We start from the raw sequence: 16,548 nt of genomic DNA, 5'->3' as shown, positions 1-16,548 counted from the left end.
AACATTGTCTTTACGCATTATTTCAGTATGGACTTAAACAAGATTATCATTACTGGAGAGGCCATTGTTGTTGCTCTCCTAAAGGGGTTTCCTCTGTCACAGAATGTGGACTACACCTCTAACTCCACAACATGCTTCTAAGTTCATCTTTCCACTTCATCCCATTTTTTACAGCCAATCTCAAACACTCTCCCAACACTCTATTAAACCTCTCAACCAAACCATTCTCTCGTGGATGATACAGTGCTGTTTTATGATGTATAATGTCAAGAGACTTAAAAATGTATTCAATTATCTGTGAAATGAATTGATTACCATTATCCAGAACTATTCCCTCAGGAAGACCTTCCCTTGCAAAAACATCTCTGCAGAAAGCATTCACATCATCCAATTTTATATCATCAACCATACAACCTCAGGCCACTTGGAAAAACACTTGATCATTACTATAGCAAATTTAAAGTGCAGGTGCTCTCCCTTCTAAATTTAGCAAATTTATTCCTCAAGCCTGGAAAATCAAAAGGACCACAAATGTCCATACCAAGCTTCTTCCAAACCCCCAATGGAATTACAGGTGACTCTTTAACTACCCAAAGACTTGTCACCATTCCAGCAGTTTTCACAATTCCGCACAAATCTATCTATATCCTTGTCAATACCTGGCCACCAGAAATCAATTTGAGCTTTACACTTTATAGCCGACATTACGCCATGACCCTTATGCAATAACAACATTAACCTTTCTCAGGCAGACACAGGCACAAGAGACCTTTCAGCTCTGTACACTATAATATTCACAACTGATAATTCTGACCATACTAAATGACCATTTTCCCAAAAGTGAATCATCCGCCCATTGTTTCTTCCACTCACCAGTTACATTCTGTTTGATTTTACACATTTCTTCATCCAATTCTACAATTCTCTCCCTTTCTTCCTTAGTAATGGCCCCTTCAAATAATTGATCTACTGCAGCTACCATCCATTCCTATGTATTTTGATCTTGGAAGGAATCATCCTCTGACAAATCAACTGGCAACCGTGAGAGACAATCAGCCTTGACATTTTTCCTACCCGGCACATATTTCACAGTAAATATAAACTCCTGTAACCTAAATAACCATTTGGCTATACGCGGTGTAGCCTTTCCTCCACCCTTTGTCAAGAACACATTCACTAAGGGCTTATGATCTGTCCTCAATTCAAAGTGTATACCCCATAAGTAGGTATGAAAATGTTGTACCCCCAACTAGCAAGCCAAAGCCTCCTTTTTAATGACCGAATAACTTCCTTCAGCTCCCTCCAGGGTTCTGGAAGCAAAAGCAATAATTCTTTCCTGTCCTTGATGTAGCTGCATAAGCACAGCACCCAAACCATATGCACTAGCATCTGTACTGAGAACAGTTTTATGAATATGTCAGAACAACTAGGTCCTAAACAGCTATAGCCTAAACCACTACTGCTAAACAACTAAAAAGTCTCTTCAAGTAAGTACTAAACAACTACTGTCTAAACAACAATGTGCCTGAATAACAATTGCCTGAACAACTAATTTTAAGGTAAGGTTATACCATATTTACATATATTCTAAACAATATATATATATATATATATATATATATATATATATATATATATATATATATATATATATATATATATATATATATATATATGTGTGTGTGTGTATAAATTCTAAGCAACTAATAAACCATAAAAAAAGAAAAAGAAAAACTTACCTTAAAAATCAGTTGTTCAGGCAATTGTTATTCAGGCACAATTGTTGTTTAGACAGTAGTTGTTCAGTACTTAGTTGTAGAGACTTTTTAGTTGTTTAGCAGTAGTGGTTCAGGCAAGCAGTGGTTTAGACCTAGTTGTTCAGGATGTTTCCCCAGTCTAGTTGTTCAGGATGTTTCCCCAGTTTAGGTGCATTGGAAATACTCTCTTTAATGGCTAAAATGACTTCTCACAGTCGTCAGACCAAACATACCTTTCACCTTTCTAAAGAAGTAATCTCATAGGACTAGTTAAAGTTGCAAAGTGCTTCGCAAATTTGGCATAATATTCTGCCAGACCTAAAAACGATTTTAATTGTTCCATGTTTATAGGATTTGGAGCGCACTCAATAGCTTGCAGCAGTTTCAACTTAGGCTTGATACCCAGAGTTCCCACTAAATGCCCAAGAAATTTAACCTCAGGCACAGAAAACTTGCATTTATCTAATCCAATTGTAAGTACTGCCTCTTATAATGTTGTCAATACCTGTGCCAAAGAATAATCATGTTCCAGCTATCGCTACCAGACACTAAAACGTCATCCTGAAAAATAACCACACGATTAATGCCCATTAAAATCTTCTGCATACTACGTTGAAACACTGCACTGGTTGATGTCAAACCAAAAGGCATTCTCAGATACCTAAATGCTCCTTGAGGTGTCACAAACAATGTCAAATGCCTATTATCGTGATGCAAAACAAGTTGGTGGTATGCCTTGGACAGATCTAGAGTAGTAAAACATTCCCTTCTTGAAGAGTACTTAACATGACATTAATATGTGGTAAAGGATGACGGTCTACCCATATACAATCATTGAGATCTCACAACTCAACACACATGCAAATCTTTCCATTCGATTTTCATGCCAACACAACGGGACTTAACCACTCAGACACTTCAACAGGTTCTATGATTCCCTCAGAACACAATTTGTTTAATTCAAGAGCCAAATAATCCTTCATTGCTGATGGAACATTTCTCATCTTGTGAACTTTTGGCACAGTACAATACAATTCGATGTGAAAATCCCTAACTTCCTCTGTTCTCTCCAACCCAGTAGAAGTCTACCTTTTTCCACAACATACACACAGCACATTACTTCTTTGTTCTTGAAACTCAAAACTGTATCGAAACACCCTAGCATAGATAACTTTGTTCCACAATAACTCACAAGAGTTATAGTGGTCTGCTTCAAACATGCACCCGGCAAAAGATCATATGTGACTTTGTTAATAAATAATGGTGTATGGACAACACGAATCAGCCCACGTATCCAGAGACACTCACAACATTTCAATTTAATACTTATACACATCATCAATATTTAAAATTTGATGTTGCATGAAAACGTTTGATGAAGACGCTGCAAAACCTTCAACTTCATATACAACCAAAATCTCATCATCATTTGATGATTGTTCTTCAAGCATTTGTACCACACTTTTGGAATTCTCTTTCCTATACATTTTTTTCCATTCATATTAGCTTTGCACATTCTAGAAAAATGCCCTATACATGTGCAATGATAACATTTGGCCTTAACAGCTGGGCAATTCTCATACGTAGCTATATGCTTACAATTTCCACACCTACAACATTGAGCTTTATTTCTACCCTTAAAGCTTTCAGTTGGTTTAGCTCTCAATTTACTTCTTGTGATAGTATTTATATCCTGCACATTCCCTTCACAAGAATTAATTTGGGACACTTAATTTTTTCTCAATTTTAAGATTACTTAGCTTATTGATCAATTGATCTCTAATAATCGCATCATGTAGATCTTTAAATTTACATGTGGCTGCTAAAACTCGTAAACATCCTATATATTGCTCTACACTTTCATCTGGCAATTGACTTCTTGAAAAAAAAATGTATGCCTTTCTACAACCACATTACACTTTTTACTGTGATGGTCATCTAAAGCACTGATATCTCTATTTTATACACTTCTTCCTCAGCACCTTCATCATGGGTGTCAGGAACTGGTAAACTAAGCAAAATCTTCCGAACTTCAATCCCTAAATTATGTTTCAATAAACCAAGTTTCCTTTTTGAGGTAAAAATGGCCCCTCCAATCGCCTCAAAATACGCTTCAAAAGCATCCTTCCAATCCTCCCACGGCATTACAGGTTGCCCTGGCTGTTGTAAAAACATAGGTGGTGCTATTACAGATTCCATAACTAACTCAGACAAATAAACAGTTGTCAAAATAATAAATTAATATAATTAAAGTAGTCACAATTGTCTTTTGAAGTTTGCCAAAGTACTCACAGTTAACCGTTAAAAGTTATTTGCCATTGTATTCATGCCAGTTGGTGGTGCGCTTTATACTACCAAGGTATGCGCATCACCAACACTTTGTTGAGGTAATACACTTGGAATAAGCTGTTTCCTAAAACAGGAAAACTAAACACACACTAGCGCTAGTTCCTGCTATACAGGAAATGTCCTTCGTACAATGACGTGCACAAACACGCAGGGATGCATCAGTGTTGGCCCTGGCTTTTTGACAGGGTCATCCCCAAACTTTTTGCCTCCTTCCTCCTATTTTTTCTGACCGGTAGTTGTTATCTTTTGACCTCTGGGCACTTTACCACTGCTAACCAGTGCTAAAGTGCATATGCTCTCTGTGTAAATTGTACTATTGATTGGTTTATCCATGATTGGCTATTTAATTTACTTATAAGTCCCTAGTAGAGTGCACTATATGTGCCTAGGGCCTGTAGATTAAATGCTACTAGTGGGCCTGCAGCACTGGTTGTGCCACCCACTTCAGTAGCCCCTTAAACGTGTCTCAGGCCTGCCATTGCAAGGCCTGTGTGTGCAGTTTCACTGCCACTTCGGCTTGGCATTTAAAAGTACTTGCCAAGCCTAGAACTCCCCTTTTTCTACAAATAAGTCTCCCCTAATGTGTGCCCTAGGTAACCCCTAGAGCAGGGTGCTGTGTGGGTAAAAGGCAGGACATGTACCTGTGTAGTTTATATGTCCTGGTAGTGTAAAACTCCTAAATTCGTTTTTACACTACTGTGAGGCCTGCTCCCTTCATAGGCTAACATTGGGGCTGCCCTCATACACTGTTGAAGTGGCAGCTGCTGATCTGAAAGGAGCAGGAAGGTCATATTTAGTATGGCCTGAATGGTAATATAAAATCCTGCTGACTGGTGAAGTCGGATTTAATATTACTATTCTAGAAATGCCACTTTTAGAAAGTTAGCATTTCTTTGCACTTAAATCTTTTTGTGCCCTTCAATCCACGTCTGGCTAGGTTTAGTTGACACCTCCTTGTGCATTCACTCAGACACACCCCAAACACAGGGTACTCACCCTCACTTGCATACATCTGCATTTTAAATGGGTCTTCCTGGGCTGGGAGGGTGGAGGGCCTGCCCTCACACAAAGGACTGCCACACCCTCTACTAGGACTCTGGCAGACAGGATTGAACTGAAAGGAGGCTTGGCGCATTTCTTAGACGCTCTTTCAAGTCACCCCCAGTTCAAAGGCACAACTTAGTATAAAACAGGGCCTCTGCCCTACCTCATCAGACACTTGCTGGAGAAGAAACCTGAACTAGAAACTACATCCTGCCAAGAAGAACTGCCTGGCTGCTCAAATGACTCACCTGTCTGCTTTTCTACAAAGGACTGCTGCCTTGCTGGTGGCATACTGCCTTGATGAACTGCCTGGCTGCTTAAAGGACTCACCAGTCTGCTTTTCTATGAAGGACTGCTGCCTTGCTGTTGGCCTGCTGCCTTGCTGAACTCTTGTCTGTCTGTAAAAGTGCTCTCCAAGGGCTTGGATAGAGCTTGCCTCCTGTTCCCTGAAGTCTCAGGACCAAAAAGACTTCGCTCTTTCACTTGGACGCTTCATGCGCCAAATTTTCGACGCACAGCTTGTTCCGCGGCGAGAAAAACGCTGCACACAGACGCTGATCGACGCGACGCCTGCCGTGAGATCGAAACTTCAACGCACAACCCCGCGGAACAACGCGCAGCCGGAAAACAAGCAGGAGAATCCACGCACAGACCCGGGACATCTGGTAATCCCCGCGACCCATAGAAGGAGATGGTCCGCGTGCCGGAAAACGACGCACGTCTTCCCCGAGTGAAAAATAACGACGCAAGTCCGTGTGTGAAGGGGCGCAACCGACGCACACACCATTTTTCCTCCCGTAGAACGACGCACGTCTCCCCGCGTGAAAAATAACGACGTAAGTCCGTGTGTGAAGGGGCGTAACCGACGCACACACCATTTTTCCACGCATCTCCTCTTCTGCGGCCCTCTGCGGAGATTTTCCACTCCAAACCAGGTACTTTGTGCTTGAAAGAGACTTTGTTTACTTTTTAAAGACTTAAGACACTTCATATCACTTTTTAGTGATATCTTTACAAATTCATATTGCAACTTTCGTTTTGACCTGCAAATACCCAGATAAATATTATATATTTTTCAAAACACTGTGTGATGTATTTTTGTGGTGTTATATTATGGTATTGTATGATTTATTGCACAAATGCTTTACACATTGCCTTCTAAGTTAAGCCTGACTGCTCGTGCCAAGCTACCAGGGGGTGGACACAGGCTGATTTTGGATTGTGTGTGACTTACCCTGACTAGAGTGAGGGTTCTTGCGTGGACAGAGGGCAACCTGACTGCCAACCAAAAACCCCATTTCTAACAATCAGCTTGTTTCCGCTCTGCTGTTCGCTTTGCCGGACAAACAAACATGCATGCGAGACAACGCGTGCTCACGATCGTGTAGCGTCTAGTCACAAGCTTGCGACTGCGCACGTGAACAATTAAACAGTCGTCGCTGCCCATTCGTCCAACATCGCCCAAAAAATTGCTGCTCCGACTAAAACAACCTTTAACGACCTCGGTAATCCAGCTCCGGCACTCCTCGAACCTCGCAACAGAAAACACCTGTGAATTACAAGAACTGGAAGGACTGCCGCTCCGCTGCTATGGAAAACTTCACACCGTCCAAAACATGCAAACAGGGTCCTGCAGCCAGACCCTCGTCTTCCTCGTTCACCCTCGTCGCCAATGAAGAGATGAAACTCCAGGAAGGAAAGAAATAGGCTGAGTTTATTTGAACAGATATAGGTCAGACAACCGGACCTCATAGTGCAATCCTACAACTACATCCTTCCCTTTCCACATTCCATCTCTAACATTCTACCCATGTCATAAAGCATAACTTTAAAACCAAACATGACATACAACACTATGTATGGCACTCACTACCAGATTTTTTAGCTATAGTTGTCAAATTATATAAATAATATTGTAGCTGTATTGTATATAAATCACTGTACTAGTTTAAAGAAGTGTCTAAAAACATCACCTTTGGTAGGCCGTACGGTGTAAAAAAACTCCAGTAATCCACTGAAGACGAGTAGAGCATATCAGTGTTATTACTTTAATTATTATTCAGCTGTTCTTGAAACAAAAGTTTAGGATTCTTCCTTTTTATCTTCTGTAGATCTTTGTTATAGTTTAAAGTATCTGATCTCCATTTCCAGTTTACTACTATGCCTGGGGTTTCCATCCAAGAAACACAAGATTTGAAGATGTACAGTCCCTTAGAAAGACATCACCCTTGTAAGGCCATATGATGCTTTATGTTGTTGTAGCAAAAGTCCCAGAGATGTATTAATGTATTTCTCTTGTAGTAATCGTCCTCAGAACTTTGGTTCTATAAAAAGAAGGTAAGAATTTGGCACTTTACCAGGGTAATCTCTGCTTAAATGTAAATTTACTATCATAACACTCTGTTCATCCAATTGAGTTCTTTATGTAGATGGTGTCATGTCCAGATGTAACATTTACTCCTTCATGGAAAATAATGGCTGTACAGGTATACAGGAATGTGGAACCTAATATCTACTTGTCCATGGGACAGATTGTTTCATAAATCTACTTGTCTTGTAAAAACTCTACTTGTCCCTTTGGTGCCATGTAATGCAGCGACAAATTATGGCAGCAATCTCACTGTGTAAGAGCTCTAATAATAGCCCCTCTGAAGCCAGGGCTAATACTATAGTAGGGCTCCAATACTTATTTATATTGCCATCTTTCTGCAGATCTACATACAGTGGCTGGAGGCAGCAGTAAGCAATAGTTTCAGGGCTGGAATGTCTTTGGTTGAGTGCAAACCTACTAACTTGCATGTTTACTCCTGACACGGGCAGAAGTAGAAGTTCTTCCGGGGTTGGGGGAAAAAGTGCTTGGAGAGGAAGTGAACTTGTAAACGCTCGATAGATTTTCACATGAGCAAATCTACACATGCATATTTGCTTGTGCTAAAATACAATTCACAAATAGTTTCTAGGAGTACGATTTCCTGGTCTACTTCTGTGAATTCTTGTGAATTCATGAAAGCCACTAATGCAAATAAATATGCCATAGGTGCACTTTTGTGACTTTCTTTAAGACTTGGGCCCCTAAATAGGTCTGGCATTAATGAAGATATTTTGCTTTTATTAAAATTCTGTTTCTTTCTCTCTCTCTGTCTCTCTCTCTATCCATCTATCAATTGGCTTTACTGTGAGTGATAGCATTCTGCTCTTCTACAAGAATATATTGGCATCAAAAAGTAGTTTTGTTTAGTGTCAGGAAGTACTGTGGCAATTTGTGCTTTTTGAGACCATTTTTTTTTTCTTTTTGCCAATGTTTGTTACATTGGCGAGGTCCCGGCAGCTCCGACAACAATAAAGTGTTACAAAAGCCATGTCTAAACAAACACACATTGACAAAAGCAAAAGACTGACCACCAATGTCAGATCATTTGGCTTTGTAAGTGCTTTTTTATTTTCATGTTTCCCATAATCTTGTTTAAAATGGTTACACTGACTTTCCATTATGAATATTTTATTAAAAAACATTTTAGTAATGATGCTTCAAACAAATAGTACCTAAAACCTTACAGTAATTTAGCAAAATGTTTTTTTTTCCTACTTGCCTTTTTTCTGAAAATTGTATTTTCAAAGCAAAGAATCATCAATCTTTCTTACAAGCTTCTGTACACATCTGCAACTGAGAAGAGCCTTCTGGGTGCCTCATATTGTTAAACTTTCAAACATGTATGTACACATCTCTTTACTGGAACCACCGTCAGTAGTGCAATGTGACCTTACAAATTTTATTAAGAGTGCTCACCCTAATAATAAAGGCTTTGTTTTAATAAACTATAAAATAGAAGATTAAACAGCATTAGCATATAGCAAATATTACCTCAAATGTAGACAATTTCCTTCCCTGCAACCTAGCAGCCAAAGGGCTTCTGCTGCTGGGGGTTGGGCCTACTTGTCCAAAGGACAAAATAAACATGAGAACTTGTTGTCCTTGACCCCAAACTATGGGCCTCACTACGACTTTGGTAGTCTTTTCGGAACATCGCCATGGTGGCGGCCGCGTAAAGACCGCCATATTGGCGGTGATCCAACCACCGTATTAAGAGTCACACAGTGAAGACCACCAAAAGACAGCCAGAAATCCGATACTGCCAGGACACTGGAGGGTGGAAAAGTGCCGGTTACTACACCAGCACCGCCAGCCTGACAAAAATCCACCCACCAGTTACGAAGCACAAATCACCACAGCGGTTCTACCATGGTGGAAAACCATTGGCGGTGCAAACCAATGCAGTCAAAACTCACATCAGGCAGAACACCACACATGATAGTTTGAATACCCTCCACCTGACACACATCCATACACCCGACACACATACTCACAGCACTTTATAACACACTCCAACACAACCCACAATCCTTTGCAACCAGAACGCCACTAACAGCCAGACACTAGCAAATAAAATATAACTAGCTAAACAAACAATGGGTTCCCCTACACATTACTCTCAACTCATATTTCACACTTACACAACATACACAATACACAATTAACAAAACCACCCAATACACATTAACCGTCACCCATTCACATCACAGCAACCAAACATCATCACATACATTATACGTCCTTTTAATCACTTCCCCACTGTCTGTACCACCATTACCATGTCCCCACAAAGAACCCATGTTTCACTGATGAGGAGTTGAGGGTCATCTTGGACGAAATTGTCAGGGTAGAGCCACAACTCTTAGGAGCACATGTCCAACAACATCGATTGCCAGGAAAATGGAGTTGTGGCAAAGGATAGTCGACAGGGTCAACACAGTAGCCAGCCATCCAGGCACATGTGATGACATCAGGAAGCGGTGGAACGACCTACGGGGGAAGGTGCATTTCATAGCATCAGGCTACCAGATCGCCGTACACAAGACTGGCAGTGGGCCCACCATCTCCTCCCCCACATTTCACATTTTGGGAGAAAAGGTTCTTGGACATACTGCATCCGGAGGGCCGAACCGGAATACCTGGGGGACTGGAGTCTGGTAAGTACCTACAACAGTCACGTCACACCACTGTATTGTCCTGCATGCCTCTTCACCACCCAAATACGCCCTAATTAACTAGATGACCCACTGCACCTCCCACCTATTCACCTAATTCCCCTCTCCTGCATGCCACCACACCACCCAGCCCAACTGCCCAACAGCCCATGGCAATGGCACGTTAACGACTGGCAAATTAAATCACTATGACTCCCAGAATGCACCAACACTATTTTTTGAAGACCTTGAATGTGCACAACACGTCACATTTCATGCATGTACAACTAAAGTACTAGCTGCACCATCTAGATTGACCTAGTGAGGACCAGAACCTGGCAATGACAGAAATGCAATGGCACACTACCAATAGCATACAAAACTACATGCAACTACAGCTGAGGGACCATTCCTAATGGCCGCAGATCAAAGATCCCAAGCCACGAATAGACTCACCTGTTGGAAAGTAAGACGGCTGAGTCGACGCACATCCAAAACATCTAGATACAGGGCTATAATCCTTGCATTCTCACATACTCATACTGTGTTCCCACTAGAACTTTTTTGTGACATCTAACAACCCTCACAAATCACTAGGTAACAGAGGTGAACAGTCATGTCAATGATCAGACAATAACAGAACTCATCTGCAGTGCAATCTGTACCAAACCTGTATGACATCTCCCAACATGGAGTATGGCAATCAAGTCACAGAGTAGTATATACAACAAAGGTATGCTATGCAGCATCTGTCAAGGTCATTGCAGGGAATCATGTAAGCCCACTGTCATGCATCTCTTTAAGAGATAATCTAACACACATTCCAACCTCAACTCTGTGTCTCAATCCCTCCACAGGTAACCCAGCCATTGCCACCATGGCGAGGATACCAGACACTGCCAGTCCCCCTCAGGATGAAGGCCCCAGTGAGGACAACATGCCTGGATGTCTGGACAAGACAAACAACCTGGCCCATCTGGGACACCTGGTCAGTCAACGACTGCAGGCTTCACCCTCCCAACATCAACATCCCCCGCTCCTGGTGCAACCACATCACAAGCAACCATTCACCTCATTAACCTGTGACCCAAGACCAGTTCAATCTATTGTGTGTCCTACAGTACACGGACCTGAGTCGAACCTTGATATCCCTGACAATGAAGGCCTTGCTATCCCTTGGAGTGGGCACACCATGCCAGGGTCACAGGCAGCTGGTGGTAGGGTGCATGGGAGGGATGCTGTGGGGCCAGAGGGTGGGGCTTCAAAGGAATTTCACGGACTAGGAAACCATTTCCCAAGTGCTGGAAGCATACCAAAGTTCCCAGGACAGGAAAGGCCAAATAATCTCCATGTTGAGGGAGAATCAAATGCTGCAGAGGGAATACCACCAGGAAGTTATGCAACAGTGGCAGACACATCATTCCACTGCAAGGGTGCTGAGGGAAATCAATACCACCGTCATTGGTTTCATAACATACCATCAAGCCCCTTCCACTAGCAACCTAACACCTGTCCCATCTACACTTGCGGCAGCTAGTGGAATGGAGGCCCTGCCAGGGGAACCACAAGCCTCAGACACCCCTTCCTCTGCAGCTGAAGAACACCCCGCAAACCTGGACCTCAACCCAGCCCTCCGGCTGGAGCAGATGCCATGACCAAACCCACTGTCAGGAAGTGAACCTCGCCTGATATGTCACCCTTGTATGCCATTGAGACACCCTGTAGTCCGTCCTGAGACATGACTCCATTTTCCCATGGTACAAAGACACTGGACCTCGGCAACCAACTGGTGGAGCTGCTACTCTGATTAATCCATCTACCATGATCTAACTTATCACCCCTTTTTTCATCTGGCCACTTTGATTTTGCCCTCATTCACCATGATATGCACAATAAATCACAACTGAGCACAGCTACTGTATATGTGTCTTTATTAACACCTCAATAATTGCCATGCTTGCCAACTGTGGTGCCCCCCTGCATCGAACTGCCAGTGTAATGGTCATCAGATGGAGCCTCCCACAGCATGAGACATATTACAACAGAGATGTCACAGGACAGGAGTCGGAGAGGTTGCAATCCAGGCCAACACCATAGTATTGTCAGTATTCCAATCTGCAAATAGAGTATGACAGAGAGTACTATCAGGATGGAAGGCATGGTGCCACACAATGCACAAATCTCTGAGTAACAGAAGTCATGCCCATGGTAACTCAACCTACAAAGCTGGGGCACCCAGTATGGACCTATATATCACCAGGTACAGACTCATCACATACACATTACATTGCTACATGATCACCTATCCCATTGAACACATGACATCACTGAGGACCCAGTACATTAACCATACACAAACATATGGCATATACCTGGAGTAATGTTCTTACTGCTTTCTCACTTTACAGTAATCTGCATCTTGTACAGCAATATCAGAATACAAACACAGCTAGGCCCCATGGTCATCACAAAGTACTCCACCCACAGTGTAGCCAGAGGCCATGATCCATTCTTCACACATATGCCACATACTTCAACTGACATGAACATTAACATTTCAACTATGTTCAGAGGAGAGAATGGTCAATGAGTTATGCAGTATGCATACATCACCAACAGTGTAAGTTCTTTCTATACCAGAATGTTCTGATGACACATAGCAAGGGTCTGGCCTATTTGTTCTAAAAATCCCAGTGGAGTTTACAAAACGTGCATGACAACCATTTGCGTCCACTGGCCACAATAACCACCCGCCAAGATGTGAAAGTGATGTGCTAAATGTTCCAATTTGGACCCATTCATGGAGCTGATCATCAGTTACATTAATGTATTTTTGCCATTTGTAAAATTCAACAGGGGCAGGGATACTGGGCACATTCAAATCCTTAATCTTTGCGAAGCCTTAACATCTTGTCTTTTGTACAGTTTCATTAAAAAATATCATTTGAACAGGTATCAGGCATGCTCTAAAGAAAGCTTCCTTTCCCATTATTTGCCAATTTTTAGTTCCCCATACACTTTTTAAGTCAATCGACTTAAGCCAATATTCATAGCCTTCTATAGCCAACCGGGAAAAAATGCAATCAGAATTTTGTATCAGTTAATAAGATATGTTGCATTTCCATCACTAGCAATTTAAAATAATATGACTCAACATTTTTAACATTGTGCCCAGAAAAATATGCAAACTTTTCAGAGTATGTTTTCGAACTCCCCATTGGCAGACTTGGGCAATCTTTCCATTGGGTATAATTAAAAATAGTCTCTGGGGGTGCTTGTTCCGTGAATGTAATGATGCCCATGATAATTAAAACAGAACATAGTGCCATAATTTTCATTTGATTTATAGACATTTTCACTTTCAAATACAGTGAAATATTCAAATTCAGATAACATAGAATCAACTGTTTTTACAACTCAGTCATCAGAAACAACTCCAGGTGTTATTACATCATTAATGGAAAGTTTAAATACATATGGAATATGAATAACCTCTGTCAGACCATATATATATATATATATATATATATATATATATATATATATATATATATAAATGGAAAATGTCACTTACCCAGTGTACATCTGTTCGTGGCATTAGTCACTGCAGATTCACATGCTGTGCACATCCCGCCATCTGGTGTTGGGCTTGGAGTGTTACAAGTTGTTTTTCTTTGAAGAAGTCTTTTCGAGTCACGAGACGAGGGACTCCTCCCATTTCGACTCCATTGCGCATGGGCGTCGACTCCATCTTAGATTGTTTTCCCCGCAGAGGGTGAGGTAGGAGTTGTGTATGCTAGTAATAGTGCCCATGCAATGGAGTGAATACGTATGTACATAATGAAGTTTAAAGTAATATATTTACAAATGTACAAATGTTTAAGATCAACTTCCAAACGGCTACAGGCTCCCGGGGAGGTGGGTGGGCACATGTGAATCTGCAGCGACTAATGCCACGAACAGATGTACACAGGGTAAGTGACATTTTCCGTTCGATGGCATGTGTAGCTGCAGATACACATGCTGTGCATAGACTAGTAAGCAGTTATCTCCCCAAAAGCGGTGGTTCAGCCTGTAGGAGTTGAAGTTGTTTGAAACAATGTTCGTAGTACCGCTTGACCTACTGTGGCTTGTTGTGAAGTTAACACATCTACACAGTAGTGTTTGGTAAATGTATGAGGCGTAGACCATGTTGCTGCCTTACATATTTCGTTCATTGGAATATTTCCTAGAAAGGCCATGGTAGCACCTTTCTTTCTGGTTGAGTGTGCCTTTGGTGTAATAGGCAGGTCTCTCTTTGCTTTAAGATAGCAGGTTTGAATACACTTAACTATCCATCTAGCAATGCCTTGTTTTGAAATTGGATTTCCTGTATGAGGCTTTTGAAAGGCAATAAATAGCTGTTTTGTTTTTCAAATTAGTTTTGTCCTGTCAATGTAGTACATTAGCGCTCTTTTAATGTCTAATGTATGTAGTGCTCTTTCAGCTACAGAATCTGGCTGTGGGAAGAACACTGGTAATTCTACCGTTTGATTCAAGTGGAACGGTGAGATAACTTTTGGTAAAAATTTTGGATTTGTCCGTAGAACTATTTTATTCTTGTGTATCTGAATAAATGGTTCTTGTATGGTAAATGCTTGAATTTCACTCACCCTTCTTAGAGATGTGATGGCAATCAAAAATGCAACTTTCCACATTAAGTATTGCATTTCACAAGAGTGCATGGCCTTGAAAGGCGGACCCATGAGTCGTGTTAAGACAATGTTGAGGTTGCATGAAGGAACTGGTGGTGCTCTTGGTGGTATAATTCTCTTTAGGCCTTCCATAAATGCTTTTATGACTGGTATCCTAAATAATGAAGTTGAGTGCGTAATTTGCAGGTAAGCTGAAATTGCAGTAAGATGTATTTTTATGGAAGAGAAAGCTAGTTTTGACTTTTGCAAATGTAGTAAGTATCCTACTATATCTTTTGCAGATGCGTGTAAGGGTTGAATTTGATTATTATGGCAGTAATAAACAAATCTTTTCCACTTATTTGCATAGCAGTGTCTAGTGGTAGGCTTCCTAGCTTGTCTTATGACCTCCATACATTCTTGTGTGAGGTCTAAGTGTCCGAATTCTAGGATTTCAGGAGCCAAATTGCTAGATTCAGCGATGCTGGATTTGGATGTCTGATTTGTCGTTTGTGTTGTGTTAACAGATCTGGTCTGTTTGGTAGTTTGACATGAGGTACTACTGAAAGGTCTAGTAGTGTTGTGTACCAAGGTTGTCTTGCCCATGTTGGTGCTATTAGTATGAGTTTGAGTTTGTTTTGACTCAACTTGTTTACTAGATGTGGAAGGAGTGGGAGAGGGGGAAAAGCGTACGCAAATATCCCTGACCAGTTCATCCATAGCGCATTGCCTTGAGACTGAAGTTTTGGCATTTTGAGTTTTCCTTTGTTGCAAATAGATCTATTTGTGGTGTTCCCCAAATTTGAAAGTAAGTGTTCAGTATTTGGGGGTGAATCTCCCATTCGTGGGTCTGTTGGTGATCCCGAGAGAGATTGTCTGCTAACTGATTCTGAATTCCTGGAATAAATTGTGTTATTAGGCGAATGTGGTTGTGAATCGCCCAATGCCATATTTTCTGTGTCAGGAGACACAACTGTGTCGAGTGTGTTCCGCCCTGTTTGTTTAGGTAATACATTGTTGTCATGTTGTCTGTTTTGACAAGAATGTATTTGTGGGTTATTATGGGTTGAAATGCTTTCAGCGCTAGAAATACCGCTAACAGTTCTAAGTGATTTATGTGAAACTGTCTTTGCTGTATGTCCCATTGTCCTTGGATGCTGTGCTGATTGTGGTGTGCTCCCCACCCTGTCATGGATGCATCTGTTGTTATCACGTATTGTGGCACTGGGTCTTGGAAAGGCCGCCCTTGGTTTAAATTTATACTGTTCCACCATTGAAGCGAGATGTATGTTTGGCGGTCTATCAACACCAGATCTAGAAGCTGACCCTGTGCTTGTGACCATTGTGATGCTAGGCACTGTTGTAAGGGCCGCATGTGCAACCTTGCATTTGGGACAATGGCTATGCATGAAGACATCATGCCTAGTAGTTTCATTACTATTTTGACTTGTATCCTTTGTTTTGGATACATGGTCTGTATTACATTGTGAAATGTTTGAACTCTTTGTGGACTTGGAGTGGCAATCCCTTTTGCTGTGTTGATTGTAGCTCCCAAGTATTGCTGTGTTTGACACGGCACAAGGTATGACTTTGCGTAGTTGATTGAGAAACCTAGTTTGTGTAGGATTTCTAGGACATATTTTGTGTGTTGTAAACACAGTTTTAGCGTGTTGGTTTTGATTAACCAATCGTCCAGGTAC

General features: G+C 41.4%; 1 long non-coding RNA gene across 1 annotated transcript in view; it reads right to left on the bottom strand.

Annotated features, from left to right (window-relative positions):
* Positions 1–12,121: 12,121 nt before the first annotated feature.
* LOC138301986 (uncharacterized) overlaps positions 12,122–16,548 on the bottom strand; it is a 78,406-nt gene continuing 73,979 nt past the window's right edge. The window contains exon 4 of the long non-coding RNA XR_011205206.1: positions 12,122–12,290. This is a non-coding gene — a long non-coding RNA (uncharacterized lncRNA). The remainder of the gene's footprint in view (positions 12,291–16,548) is intronic.

Source organism: Pleurodeles waltl, chromosome 6 (genome assembly GCF_031143425.1).
Source record: "Pleurodeles waltl isolate 20211129_DDA chromosome 6, aPleWal1.hap1.20221129, whole genome shotgun sequence".
In the NCBI taxonomy this organism is placed as follows: Eukaryota; Metazoa; Chordata; class Amphibia; order Caudata; family Salamandridae; genus Pleurodeles; species Pleurodeles waltl.
Note: the sequence above shows the minus strand (reverse complement) of the source record. Positions and strands in the feature narration are given on the sequence as shown.